The 15,747-nt window shown below is 34.4% G+C and overlaps 1 pseudogene across 1 annotated transcript in view; it reads left to right on the forward strand.

Annotated features, from left to right (window-relative positions):
* The window catches only part of LOC309621136 (ferritin light chain pseudogene), a 36,108-nt pseudogene continuing 20,361 nt past the window's right edge, over window positions 1-15,747 (forward strand). Inside the window, exon 1 of the transcript in view lies at window positions 1-15,747. This exon is cut by the window's right edge and continues 20,361 nt beyond it. The product of the transcript in view is annotated as a ferritin light chain pseudogene (transcript).

Below are 15,747 nucleotides of genomic sequence, written 5' to 3' on the forward strand. Positions count from 1 at the left end.
AGCATTTTAGATTCATGTTAAAGTTTGTTTGTTTGTTTTTGCTGTATTTGTAATTTAAGGCTATATCTACTTAACCAAAATTGTTTGAAGTAAAAAACAAAAAATATCACTTGATATTATGTAGAAAAAGAGTAGATTTGGCTAAAGATCACTTTGGGTCTGCTTTTAGTCAAACTATGTAGGCACATATCTTAACTGTGATTTTAAAATAATGCTTTCCTATTCTAAACCATGATTCTACTAATAATATAATAACAATAACAACAACAACAATAATAATAGCTAGCTTTTCTTGAGCACTATGCTATGAGGTTTTTGCATTCTTTATCTTATTTTCACTTAATAACCAAATGTGGTATTATTTCCCTGTGCTGATGGAAGTAGAGATGGAAGGAGAGTAAGTCATAGAAAAACAAAGAATTTTTTTTTAACTTTTTATTTTATAATGGAGTATGGCCAATTAACAATGTTGTGACAGTTTCAGGTGCACAGCAAAGGGACTCAGCCATACATATACATGTATACACATGTATCCGTTCTCCAGAATTTTTGAGGGTTCTCTTAACATAGCACTTTTCAATCTATGTTGTCTCACGGATGCTTTATAAACCTAAAGTTATTGAGGATCCCGAAGAGCTTTTGTTTATATGGGTTATATCTATCAATATTCATCATATTAGAAATTAAAACATAAATTTTAAATATATACTCATTACTTCATTTAAAATGATACTAATAAGCACTTTACATATTAACCGAAAAATTACATATACCTTCGCAAAGAATTTAGTAAAAAGAATGGCAATTTTTTTTTTTTTTACAATTTTGTAAATCTTTTGAATTATCAGCTTAATATAGGCTAGCTGAGTTCTCATATCTGCTTCTGTGTCCAATTTGTTGTAACATCTCACTTCATGTAGCCTTTGGAAAGCTCCACACTACACTCATGAGAGAATGAGGGTGAAAAGGCAAATAACATCTTAATATTACTATGAATATAGTTTCCACCTCACAGATACCTGAAAGGGTCTCAGTGGGCCTCAGTTTCCCACAGTAAACATGGAGACTGCTGACTGCATAGATTAGATAATGAATCATTCTCAGCTTCATGCTTTAGTTCGTGAATGGATTCGTGAATTTTCCCTATCCTAAACCCTAGGTCGCTCCATGATGCTGTTGTTTGATTACTGTCTGGAATCAGGAATGATATGAGGGGCTTGTTAATGAGGACTAGGTAGGATGGGAAAAACTATATTTGTGATTTTATGTATAACATGTGTATACAATTCAGGAATTTGTAATTTGGCCTACACTGTTATTCTTATTTCACTCTCTTTATAAAATCCTTATGGAGAAGTACTCTGGCATGATGATGATGATGATGATGATGATGATGTGTTCACAACACGATACATATAGAATCATCTTATATCATTCTATAGCATAAATACTAGGATAAGTTAAATTAAACTAATTGTGTTAGGTAATTTGTTGTTCACTAAATAAGAGATAAACTTACCAAATTCAGACTTATATGTAATGACGTTCCCATTCATTAATTCATTTCTTCATTTAATTCATATTTATTTGGTATATAATTCATGCCAGGTACTGTTATAAGTACAGTACATATACTAAGTGAATTAAAGAAAGAGAGAGAGTGTGTGTGTATATAACAATTTAAGGCCAAGTTCATATTTCTAAAGTCTAAAATCTTTTAATAAAGCAAGCTCACTGAGTTTTGCTCTTTTTAGCAATAAAAAAGGAACCACTTTACAGTATGATATAAGGGGCATTATAATCTTGAGAAACTTCTTGGATATTATTCTAAACATTGTGGGTTATATGGAGAGAACAGGAGTAATCTAAAATTCAGGTTTTTAAAAGGTCAGTGTGGCGATTTTGTAGAGAATGGGCTATAGAGGGACAAGAATTGAATGCAGGAAGACCAGTTAGACAGCTATTGAAATTGTTCAGACAAGAGCTAATTGGGATTGAAACTATGGTTGTTGTAATACAGCTTATAAGAAGTGACACAATTCAGAGGAAATTTTAAAGTAGACCTAGCCAAATATGTTGACGAATTCTATGTAGTGGGTAAGGAATAAAGAGAAATTAAGGAGGACTTCCAAATTAAGAACTACTCCTAAATAACCAGGAACATACATATTGTTGGATTTGCATATCAAGAAGTTAAAGAGTTGTATTTGGTACATATTAACTTTAAATTGCCTATTAGATAACTGTGTAGCATAACTGTCTATAAGACCAAATTGAACATTTGCACTTAATTGATGAGTTTCTATTTGTTATTAACATAACATATACTAAAAACTTATAAATTCAACCTAAGCACTCCAATTGTATTATTAAAAATAAATTAACTCTTCATTAACTTTCAAAGTTTCTAATGTGCATAGGACACTAGTAAGCTATTTTCCATTAGCTATTACCAAAAGGCATGAATTTGGTAAATGAATCTAGGGTATGCCAGACATCCACATATGCAAATGTTTCTTTCTTCCCTTTTTAAATTTTCAGTATAACTTTCTGAGATTTTTTTGAATTCAAAGTTTGTCATATATTTGGTAATATGTCTCACATATACACTAATATGTACAAAATAGATAACTAATGAGAACCTGCTGTATAGCACAGGGAACTCTACTCAGTGCTCTGTGGTGCCCTAAATGGGAAGGAAATCCAAAAAGAGGGGATATATGTATACATATAGCTGATTCACTTTGCTGTACAGTATAAACTAACAAAACATTGTAAAGCAACTATACCCCAATAAAAAAAAATAAAAAATAAAAAAGACACTAATACAACATTGTAAATCAACTATACTCCAATAAAAATTAATTTAAAAAAAGTCACTTCTATATTTAAATTTAAAATTAAATCTATGGAGATTTAGTTTACATGCAATACAATTCATCAGTTTTATGTGTGCAATTCAGTGAGTTTTGACATGTATTTAGTTATGAGATGACCACCAAAATCATGATATAGACCATCTCCATCAGCCCAACATATTCTATTGTGATCATGTGAAGTCAATCCCTTCCTCAAACCAGTGGTCTCTGGTACCTACTGATACACTTTCTGTAACTGTAATTTTGTCTTTTCTAGAAGTTCATATATATGGGATCAAACAAGATGCTTTTAACTTTCATTCATTTTGTTGTACATAATAGTTCATTACATTTTATTGTTCAATAGCATAGAAATAGCAAATTGAAAGTATCAGAATGTTTTTATACATTTTTTGACTGTTAAGAATAAAGCTGCCACGAGCATTCAAGTACAAGTCTCTGGGTAGACATATTTTCATTCTCTTAAGTAAATACTTAGGAGTGGGATTGCTGAATCACTGTTAAATCTATATTTAACTTTATACGAAACTGTTAAACTGTTTTCTAAAGTTGTTGTACCATTTTACATTCACATCAGCAAAGTCTGAAAGGTCCAGCTGCTGTATATGTTTACTGAAACTTACTATTATCAGATTTTAAAATTCCAGTCATCTTAATATATGTGTAATGATAATGAACTGTGTTTTTAATTTGCTTTTTTTCTGATGACAGGAGACCTTCAAATTGAAATGAAAAGAGGCTAACCAGCAGCACAAAACCACATGAAAATGTAAAACTCCCCAGTAAAGGTAACTATATAGACAACTATAGAATCCTGTAGTATAGTTATATAGCTATATAAATCACTTTAAAATTCAGTATAGAAAAATTTTTTTAAATGCAAAAAAAGTAACTATAAATCTGTGTTAATGGATATGTGATATAAAACAGGTAATTTGTGTCACCAATAACATAAACTGGGGGAGAGGGGTATGAACATTTAAAGGAGTTTTTATAGTGGTTTAAATTAAGATGTTATCTCTTTAAAATATACTGTTATAACTTTAATATGTTTTATGTAATTGCAATGGTAACCAAAAAGAAAATATGTTTAGAATATACACAAAGGGACATGAGAAGGGAATTAAAACTTAACACTACAAAAAAATCAGTGAAATACAAAAGAAATAGACAGCAACACAATAATAATAGGAGAATTCCATACCCCACTTTTAGTTATGTATAGAACAACCATACTAAAAATCAATAAGGTAACAGAGGATTTGAACAACACCATAGACCAATTGGATCTAACAAACATGTTTGGAATATTCCACCTAACAACAGCAAGAATGAGCATTCTTGGCAAGTGCACATGGAACATTTCCCAAGATATCTTGAGACAAATGAAAACAAAACAAAACAAAGCTTATGGGATTCAACAAAAGCAGTACTATGAGGGAAGTTTATAGTTATAAATGCTTACCAAAAAGAAAAAAAAGGAAGAAAGATTTCAAGTCAACAATCCAAATCTATACCTCGAGGAAGTAGAAAAAGATGAACAATCTAAATCCAAATTTAGCAGAAGGAAGGAAACAATAAATATTAGAGCAGAGATAAAACACAGACTATAAACACAGTAGAAAAACTAAATGAAGCCAAGAGTTTTTTTTTTAAAGATCAACAAAATTGACCCTATTCTGACTAACCGTTAGAATAACAAAGAAAAAAAAGAGAAAAACTCAAATAACTAAAATTAGAAATGAAAGAGGGGAAATTACAACTGATACCACACAGATACAGAGGAGTGTAAGATAGTATGAATAATTATATGTCAAAAATTGTATAACCCAGAAGAAACTGACAAATTCCTAGAAACGTACAACCTACCAAGACTGAATCATGAAAAAATAAAAAGTCTGAACAAATCTATAACTACTAAGGAGATTGAACCAGTAATCAAAACACCCAACAAAGAAAAGCCCAGGATCACATGGCTTCACTGGAGAATTCTACCAAACATTTAAGGAAGAATTAGCACCAGTTCTCCTCAAACTCTTCCAAAGAATTGAAGAGGAGAGAGTACTCCTGAACTCATTCTATGAGGCTATCATTACCCTGATAGGAAAACCAAAGACACAGTAAGAAAGGAAAACTACAGACCAATATCCCTGATTAATATTGACTCAAAAATCCTCAAAACAAAAAAACAATCTAGCAAACCAAATTCAATAACACATTAAAAGAATCATACACCACGGTTAAGTGGGATCTGTCCTTGAGATGCAAGGATAGTTCAACATATGTAACTCAATCAACGTAATACACCACATTAACAGAGTCAAGGACAAAAACCACAAGGTCATCTCAACTGATGCAGAAAAAAACTTGACAAAATTCAATACCTTTTCATGATAAGACCTCTCAACAAAGCAGGACAGAAAGAAATCACCTCAACATAATAAAAGCGGTATATGAAAAGCCCACACCTAACATCATACTCAATGGTGAAAGACTGAAAACTTTTCTTCTAGATCAGAAAAAAGACAAGGATATCCACCCTCACCACGTGTATGTTCTAGTCAGAGCAATTAGACAAGAAAAAGAAATAAAAAGCACCCAACTTGGAAAAGAAGTAAAATGAGCTCTGTTCGCAGATGACATGACCTTATATCTAGAAAGCCCTAAAAAGATTGCACCAAAAAACTATTTAACTAATAAACATTTTCAGCAATTTCAGGATACAAAATCAATATAAAAATTAGTCTCATGTCTATACACTAAGAATGAACAAGCTGAAAAAAAACTAAGAAAACAATTCCACTTACAATAGCATCAAAAAGAATAAAATTCTTAGAAATAAACTTAAGGAGGCAAAAGATTTGTATACTGATAACTATAAAACTTTGCTAAATGAAATCAAAGAACATATAAATAAATGAGCAGATATCCCATATTCATCAGTTACAAGACAATATTGTTAAAATTTGTATTATCCATACTACCCAAGGCAATCTATTTATTCAATGCAATCTGTATCAAAATGCCAATCACATTTTTTGCAGAAATAGTAAAAAAAAATCCTAAAATTCATGTGGAATCTCAAGGTTTTCTGATTAGTTAAAACAATCTTGAGAAAGAAAACCAAAGTTGAAGGCCTTACACGTCCTGATTTTAAAACATATTACAAAGCTATCAATACAATAACCAAATCAATGTCATACAGGCATACAGACAGATATATAGACCAATGGAAAAGAATGAAGAGACCAGAAATAAATCCTTGGATATATGGTCAAAATATCTTCTACCAGGTTGCTGAGACCACACAATGAGGAAAAGACAGTCTCTTCAATAAATGGTGTTAGGAAAACTGGATTTCCACATGCAAAAAAATGAAATTGGACCCTTAATTTACACCACATACAAAAATTAACTCAAAATGGATTAAAGACCTTAATGTAAGATCTAAAACTATAAAGTTCCTAGAAGAAAATATAAGGAAAATATAAGGAAAAACTTCATGACATTGGATTTGGTAATGATTTCTTAGGTATGACACCAAAGCAGAGGCTACAAAAGCAAAAATAGACAAATGGGACTAAATCATACTTATTCAATAAAAACTTCTATGAACCAAAGCAAATGATCAACAGGATAAAAAGACAACTTGCAGATTGGGAGAAAATACTTATTTTAATCATGATCTGATAAGTGGTTAATATCTAGAATATATAAGGAACTCATACAACTCAACAACAACACGATTTAAAAATAGGTAAAGAACTCTCCAAAGGAGACTTCCCTGGTGGTCCAGTGGTTAAGAATCAGCCTTCCAATGCAGGGGATGCAGGTTCGATCCCTGGTTGGGGAACTTAGATCCCATATGCCACGGGGCAACTAAGCCCACACACCACAACTACTGAGCCCATGCTCTAGAGCTCACATGCCACGACTAGAATGACCATGCGCTGCAACTACTGAGCCCATGTGCTGTGGAGCCCATAAGCCACACCTAGAGAGAAGCCCGCATGCTGCAACGAAAGAGCCTGCGTGCCGCAACTAAGACCTGACACAGCCACATTAAAAAAAAAAAAAAAAAAAAAAAGAACTCTCCAAAGAAGATAGACACAAGTGGCCAAAAACATACAAAAAGATGCTCAACATCACTAATCACAAGAGAAATGCAAATCAGAATCACTATGAGGTATCTCTTCACACACACTAGGATGGCCACTATCAAAAGAACAGGAAATAATAAATGTTGACAAGGATGCGGAGAGATTGGGATCTTTATACACTATTGGTGGGAGTGTAAAATGGTGCAACCATCGTGGAAAACATGATGGAGGGTCCTCAAAATATTAATAATAGAATTACTATGTGATCCAGCAACCGTACTTCTTGATATATATTTAAAAGAATTGAAAGCAGGATTTCAATTATTTGCACATCCACGTTCACTGCGTCATTATTCACAATAGCCAAGAGATGAAAGCAACACAAATGCCCATTAAAGGAAGAATGGATAATGTGATATCAATGTATATCTGATATATACATATAATGGAATATTATGCAGCCTTAAAAAAGGAAATTCTGTCACATTCTAAAATATGGATGAACCCAGAGGACATTATGCTAAGAAAAATAAGCCAGTCACAAAAGGACAAATACTGCATGATTCCACTCACATGAGTATCTAAAGTAGCAAGATCATAAAAAGAGAAAGTAGAGAGGTGGTTGCCAAGAGCTGAGGCGATGGGGAATTAATGTTTAATGGGTACAGAGTTTCAGTTTTGCAAGATGAAAAAGTTCTAGGAATCTACTGCATAACATTATGAATATACTTAACACTACAGAAGTATACGCTTAAAAATGGTTAAGATGGTAAATTTAATGTTATGTGTTTTTTAGCATGATAACTAAAAAAACAAGTCTGCAAAGTTTAAAAACAAGGCCAAAAATGGGAGAAGATAATCCTAACATACATAATGAAGTATAATTTTAATCTAGAACATGTGATGAATTTCTGCCAAACAATAAGAATAAAACAATGTATCTCCAAGAAAAATGTAACAAAAGTTTTTAGCAGACATTTCCTAGAAGAGAAAACATGACGAGTAAGTATATGAAAATATGTTCAATTCTGTTAGTGATCAGGTAATGAAAATTAAAAAAAAACTACTATAAGATATAATTTTACAAGATTGTAAAACCTTAATAAACGTTTGGCAGTATCTCGCATTGCCAAAAATATTGTTCATCAGAAACTCTCATAAATAGGTATACACACCTTTAAAACAGTTTAAATATCTGCTATTCCAATTTTATGCATCTATAACCTAGATAAATGTTTGAACATTTGCACAAAGGAAAAATCAAACATTTTCATAGTAGCATAGTTTGTAATAGCAGGCAACGTACAACAGTCCAGATGATCAGCACCAGTAGAATGGATAAGCATGCTGTGGTACATTCACTGGATTGAATACTATGTGAAAATGAATGAGAAACACTAACAAATCAAAAAGAATGAATATATTATTGAATTTAAAAGAAAGTTACAGAAAAAGAATTATGTGACTCCATACATGTAAAGGTTAAAAACTTGCAAAGATTGTAACACCTTATAAAACTGTGAAATAAAACAAATTACCCGTGGAAAATTTTGGATAGTAGTTTTCTCCAGAGAACAGGAAGTATCCACAGGGGCATTTCAAAAATATTGATTATATTCTCTGATATTGATCAGTGGGATTACAAAAATATTGATCAGTTTCACTTTCTAAAGCTTTATGGTAGAGATCAAGCAATCAATCTGTGTATATAATAGTTTTTCTAGAAACTGATGAATTTTAATATATTTTCTAAATCTCATTAGTATATAGAGCACTACCACTGAGCATTCAGGGAACACCTCGGAGAAAGAGTTGGCAGATGGGTGTTCAGCTGCTCTGCAGCTGAGGAACCTCCACATTCAAATCTGTCTTATCACCCAACATTAAAATTCAGCTAGTTTCCCCTCACCAGCACCTCGCAACTATGGTGGATTCCTCTTCCTCCTTTCTACTAGGTATGAGAACAGCCATGGGTCTCTTTTCAGCTAAGAAGAGCTTTTCACTCTCTGGAGCTTGGTTCATATAAGTTTCTTTGTGTCTTTAGTTTCTGGTTCTTAGGGTGAGGGCAATACTCTTGTGACTTTGTATACCCAGACTTGAATCAAACTGAAAATCTTTTCATTTTGAAGTTTTAAACCTATAAATCTTTATCCCTTAACAATCAGATATTTAAGAGGCAGGTATTTAAATATATCCCTTTTATACTTGCTCTGGAAAGTTTCTATTACGTTGTTTGTCTGGATTTTTATTTCTAGGTTGATATTGTAGACATCACTTTTATCCCTTTGGGGAATTAGCTTTTATTTACTTTTAAGACTACAAAGTCTACTAACGGATTATAACATTCTTACATCGCTTACATATTGAAGTGTATTACTGGGTTTGTTTCTTCTATAATTTTTCCAAGTGTATCTATAATATCTTTCTTCTTTTGGCAAACATTCTGACATCATTTTTGAACATTATTTTTTATTATGTCCTCACATTTGAATGACTATGAGGCTCAATATTGCATTCTTGATCTAAACATATTTTTCTTTATTTTATAACATTCTTTCATTTTTGTGTTCAATTTTGCTGTTGATAATTCTGATATAATGGTTCATCCTTATTCTTCTGTAGATTATTTTCCTTTTACTCTAGGATGATTTAAAATTTGTATCTATTATTGGTGTTAGTGAATATTATTATAATGTGTCTAGGCGTGGATTTTTTTTTCCCCCTTAGCTCTCAAGAAATACTGTAAATCTAAAGTTCTGGTCTGTGTTTTTCTTAAATTCTGGGAAACTTTTAAACATTATTTCTTCAAACATTACCTTTTCTCTTTTCCTTTTAGTTTTCTTTTTGCAACTCACAATGCTATCGTACTTCACTCTCAGCTTTTTTTTTTTTTTAATAGTAATCTTTTTTTATTTATTTATTTTTATATTTATTTTTGGCTGTGTTGGGTCTTCGTTTCTGTGCGAGGGCTTTCTCTAGTTGCGGCGAGCGGGGGCCACCCCTCATCGCGGTGCGTGGGCCTCTTCACTATTGTGGCCTCTCTTGTTGCGGAGCACAGGCTCCAGACGCGCAGGCTCAGTAGTTGTGGCTCACGGGCCTAGCTGCTCCGCGGCATGTGGGATCTTCCCAGACCAGGGCTCGAACCCGTGTCCCCTGCATTAGCAGGCAGATTCTCAACCACTGCGCCACCAGGGAAGCCCTCAGCTTTAGTTTTATAATTTGACTTATTTTCCCTTTCAGGTTGCCATCTAGATTTCATCAACCTCATCTTTCAACTCATTAAGTAATTCTTCAGATATGTCTATCTTACTATTTATCCAACTATTATATTCTTATTTTAAATATTGTAAATTTTACATCAAATGTTTCTACCTGGTTCTTATTGAAGTTTCATTGTTAATGATTTTTATTGCTTATATCATCTCAACTATTTAAGTATACTTAAACTTTGGGTGCTTCTGTTTTGTTCCATATGATACCTGTTGTTTGGTTTGTTGCCTTTCTTTTGAGGTGACTGTACTTTGGGTGTCTAATATACTTGGTTTGAGAGCACATGTTCCCTGGTAGTGTCAGCCATTCTGCTTGGTATTGGAATAAAGTCAAAGTCAAGGTCTTGGGCAGTTCCTCAGGGTGAATTTAAAAAGAGGCAGAATATATGGTACCGTAGAAGCACTGTATGTCATTCCCAGTTGCTGCCACTCAACAAAATAACCCCTCTGGCCAGGATTTCACTTTCAACTCTTCAGAAAAAGCAGCGCTGGCTGGAGATGGTCTCCCTAGGTGATCATTCACTGGCCTTTAGGCTTGGAGTGTGAAGGCACAGAGAAGTGGACTCTCTCAACTGTCTAGTTAGCCCATGTCTGTTATTTTGAACTCATCCTCGCAGGACTTTTGTTCCATACTGTTATTTTCTGCACTGGTAGTCTACTCTGTTGCTGCAGAATTCTTTGCTAAGGGGCTGGTGGCTGTTGTCCCAGAGTAAAAGAGAGAGGTAAAAACAGAAGTTAACATACTCCTTCCATTATTTTCTGGTATTGCTGTCTCAGGCTGCTCTCTGCCCCAAGCTGCAGCACACCTGCTCAACGCACACGCCATTCAAGGGAGCCTATGACTCTCCAGGTGTTTCCTAATTTTTTGCTGTTGTTTTTTTTTGCTCGAATCAATGCTACCTTTTAATCTCTGTAGTGTCCTTAGAGTTGATTTTGGGGATGAGATGTGTGGCAGACACACTCTGAGGTGAACCCCCAATGAGTCACACTCATATATAATCCTCTTGAGTACAGGCAGAATCTGTGACTTGATTCTAACCAGTAGAATATGACAAAGGTGAGAGGGTGTCACTCCTATGACGGTGTTTTGTTATGCATGAATCTGTCATAGCAGATGAGAGACAGACAGACACAGAGACAGAGATTCTCCTGGTGGCTTTGAAGAAGCAAAGAGCCATTTTGTGAACTGCGTGTGAAAGGGGCCATGTGGCAGGGAACTGTAGCTGTCCTCCAGTAGGCAGCCAGGGACCTCAGTCACACAGCCGTAAGCGAATTAATTCTGTCAACAGCCTGAATAAGCTTGAAAGCAGATTCTTCTCTAGTCAAGCGTCCCATAAGACTCTAGCCAGCCAATATCTTGATTGCATCTTGAGTAGAGGACCCTGCCAAGCCATGCCCAGACTCTTGGCCCACAGAAACTGCAAGATAATAAAACTGTGTTGCTTTAAGCCGCTATCTCTGTGGTAATCTGTTTTGCAACAGCAGAAAACTAATACAGTAGGAAATAGCTTGAATTAGCTCTAGAACTTGATAGGAACCAGAGCTTGGTGTAGGTGGGGAAATAAATGTATATACTTTTATCATCTCACAGTGAGGAGTGGGAATCATTTAGAAGGTAGAATTGCCATGGTTAAATAAAGGTCATCTACCGCAAATTTTTTTAGGATCACAAATAATATTTTTAGATCTATTATTTCTTTTAATTCAAGTGAATAGCTATGCTCCATTATAGATTGTTAAGAATGACTATCAATATTTTTTCTGTTTCACTTCCCTGTAAAATGTCAATGAAATGGATTAACTTCAATGTTATTCATACTCATGTTCAATAAATTCATACTCATTCTTTCAACAGGAAATGTCCCCAGCTGTCACATAAATTTATGATACATGGGGAATCATGATTTTTATTGAAGTTTACTATCTTTAAAGTAAAACTAATTTAAGATTCATGAAGAAGTAATATATCAGCCTAATAGAATCCTGTCATAGTGTATCAGAACCGATTACAATGTTGGCATTGTAGCTACTTTGCCCATAATTCTCTTTCAAAAACTATCCTTAGGAGAAGCACAATTGAGTCTTTCAGAGCATACCTTATGAATGGGTACAAAATGAGTGGACTGAAGTACATATGACCTTCCCAAAGGTCATTTCCTGATAAACTGATGACAAAACGGGATTTACTCTTCCTGATAGTCTTCAATTTCCTGGGAAGCTTCATAGATATTATTTTTGCTTCATTAATACCCACTGATTATATCACAGAATTTGTACTGATTAGAATTATTGGGGCCTAGGGCAGGCCACCCCAAAATATGCCTCAATGGCATACTGATTATTTTGAATTAAAGTTACTTAAGAAACGGCCAATGCAAGAGGGGCACTCTGACCCTCCTTCCTGTTTCCCCGAAAGCGGGAAATAAATATCCCATGTGAAAGGTGCACTCCCTGTATCTGGAGGTAGAAGGACACCCTTATCCCAGAGACAGGGAATTCAGGGCTGAGAAGCTTGCATACGCAAACTTGCTACTTCCTTACTAATGGACTACCCAAGCCCAAACTTTGCTTAAATTCCTTTCTAATTAAGCACCCAAACCTAAGTTTCTTTGTCCTGTCAATTCCTCTCAAATTTATTGTTTCTTTGTCTAAAAAGTATAAAAGCTGCCTGCTTTGACCACTTCATAGGAGTCCTATTTCTATGAGACCTCTGTACACACAAATTAAATTTGTTTCTTTTTCTCCTGTTAATCTGTCTTGTCTTAACTTTATTATTAGTTCAGCCTCAAGAACTCAAGGGTGGTAGAGGGAGAAATTTCCCCCTCCCCAACAGAATATAACAAGTATCTGCTGAAAGTTACAACATTTTCTTTCCTGCTCAGACACACCTCCACAATGACCATTTCATACCCACCAATTCTACCATTTTTGCCTGCATCTTTATGTTTTATTAACTAATTTTAAAATACGGATGATGATCAAGTAAAGGCACTGTTCACAACACACATTCCTCTTACAGCACTCAGCTATTCAGAATATCAACTTTTATAAGCCTTGGTTCTCAGGATATCAACGAAATTTGCATTTACAGATGTGAATATTCAGTCCGTATCATCACAGAAACTTAACTGTTTTGGTTTTCTTTTGTACAATAGATGAATAAATATAATTATTTATAATTATTTTCCCTCATCCTTAGGAGGGTTTGGAAGATTAAGTAAATCCTTATTACCACAAAAAGGAGAGAAAATAATTTCTTAGTTGCTAATGATTCAGTCTTTGGGATCAAATGCCATCCTAATTTATTATGTAAGGGAAATAGGGGAACAAAAATAAGAGGAAATGGGGATGAAGGAATACAGAGCGTATGTGGGATAGAGGAAGACTTCAAAGAAGAGGAACTAGTGTTGGTTATTAGAAGTAGGTGCAAAAGCTTAATTATTGATTCTGAGGCAGCTGCAGAAAACGCATTGGGGCTTACTCTCTGGGAAGATATGGATGAGTAGAAATAAGATGGAATATCTCATGAAGCAGAGTTTAATACATAATATCTGTGTAGAAGCTGATTCTTCACCTGTGAACCACCAATTCTTTCCTTGAATAAAAACTCATGTCACATTCTCAAGCTTGTTGATCTTTACCTCCTTCCAAAGACAAACCTGCTCTGATTTCAATCAGTATCTTACCTACTGAATGGCCCAGAAGGAGATTCTTGGCAGTGCTGGAAAGCTTTACTTAGCTTAATGTCCTGGGACACTGGTATTGCACAATGGGAGACTCTAGATGTTTGCTATGATGAACTTTTAGTAAGAATTGGGACCACCTGCATCAACATGGTTTAACAGTTAAGACTGAGAACTGAGGCCACCTTTGTCAACATGATTACAATATCTGTTCTCTGGAACTTCTTGCCCTAGAAGATAAAACTTTTAAACCAATATATAACTGCACTTTTTGCTTCAAGAAATTGTTACAAGCCAATTTGGCCAGGCAGACAGTTTATTCATGAGGGCAAACAGATCTCCTTTAAGGATAACAGATTGTTCACGTTAGCAAATAGCTCACTTATCAAACAAGAGTTGACTCATCAAGACGCGTGTCAAGATGCCTACCTAGGGAAGTTCATCAACTGTAACTTATTATAGCCATACTTTGCTGGTCTCCATCAGTTTCCTGTCTTGGAAGACCCACCTTAAACCACTTGATTCCAGACCCCATGACTCTATAAATATTCTCTCCTGACACCCTATCCTGATATAATATTAAGACTGTCATAGTAGTGTCCTCCTTCACCGAAGTAAATCCAATTAAGTTTGTTTCCTTAATTAATAAGTTTTCTGGTGGTCTCTTGGGGAATCAACAGTAGCAAAGCAACTGAATGAATCTGAACTTCAGTGGTGGGGTTGAATGAAACAGTCTGTGAGCACTTCTATTACACTCATAGAAAAGGTTGATGTGTCAACATTTTACCAGTGATAATTTAATGTCAGTTCCCCTTTGGGTCTATTTTTTAAGTGATCCATGATGTATTCCACAAGATAAAAGGAAATTAAGATTAAACAGAATATAGTAGACGGGAACAATAAAATCCAGTAATTTATCATTAACTGATACTTATCTCTAACACCTCTTTGCAGAAAAGAAAAAGAAACATCACTCCTTCAGTTGACAAAGTGTGTTATATGTTGCATCTTAGGAATTTACAAGAACAAACACCAAGCTCTACGGTGTGACTGTGTACGTGTCTCTGTGTGTACATCAGTGATGTGTAAGTTTGTCTACAGATGAAAGAGGAGCATATGTCATGTGCACTCCTTACTAAGCATCTCAAACAGGCCCAGTAGGATCTCTCCTTTCAAATGAATCAGATACTATTCACAAACAAGTCAAATGCTACATAAACTCTGAACCTCTAACCAACACTTTAGATAGCCCTATAAATTGTAGGGACAAAATTTTGTATTGGTAACCTGTGTTTAGGCCAACATTTAAAAATAAGATTCCTGTAAAGCACTTTCTTGGTAAAATAATTGGAAATTTAATTCAAAACTAGCTTTGGTATGCTTTCTGTCAAATTCCTTCTTTCAGTATCGTCAGGAACATGAGACTCCTTTTTAAATAAACAGTTTTCCACTGGATTGTAATTATTGCTTTTCATAATCAGTTCGTCGAAAACTTTTGCATATTTTATGTGATTTTCCTTTGTCGTTATAAAGGAAACAAAATTTCTTTATAAAGATGCATTTTGTTCCACCAGGTTTTAATTATTGCTTTTCATAATCAATTTATCACTTTTTGGCCACTGTAGTGGTAGTCCACCTTTCAGGCTACCCTCCTATTGCTCCAACTTTAGTTGATGATCTCTGCCAGACATCAATACACAATGACATACCAATAATAATCATTTTGTTTCATACATTTATTTATTTATTTTTGGCTGCATTGGGTCTTTGTTGCTGCGCGTGGGCTTTCTCTAGTTGCGGCGAGCAGGGGCTACTC

Source organism: Balaenoptera borealis (assembly GCF_965194805.1).
Source record: "Balaenoptera borealis genome assembly, chromosome: X".
NCBI classification, from domain to species: Eukaryota; Metazoa; Chordata; class Mammalia; order Artiodactyla; family Balaenopteridae; genus Balaenoptera; species Balaenoptera borealis.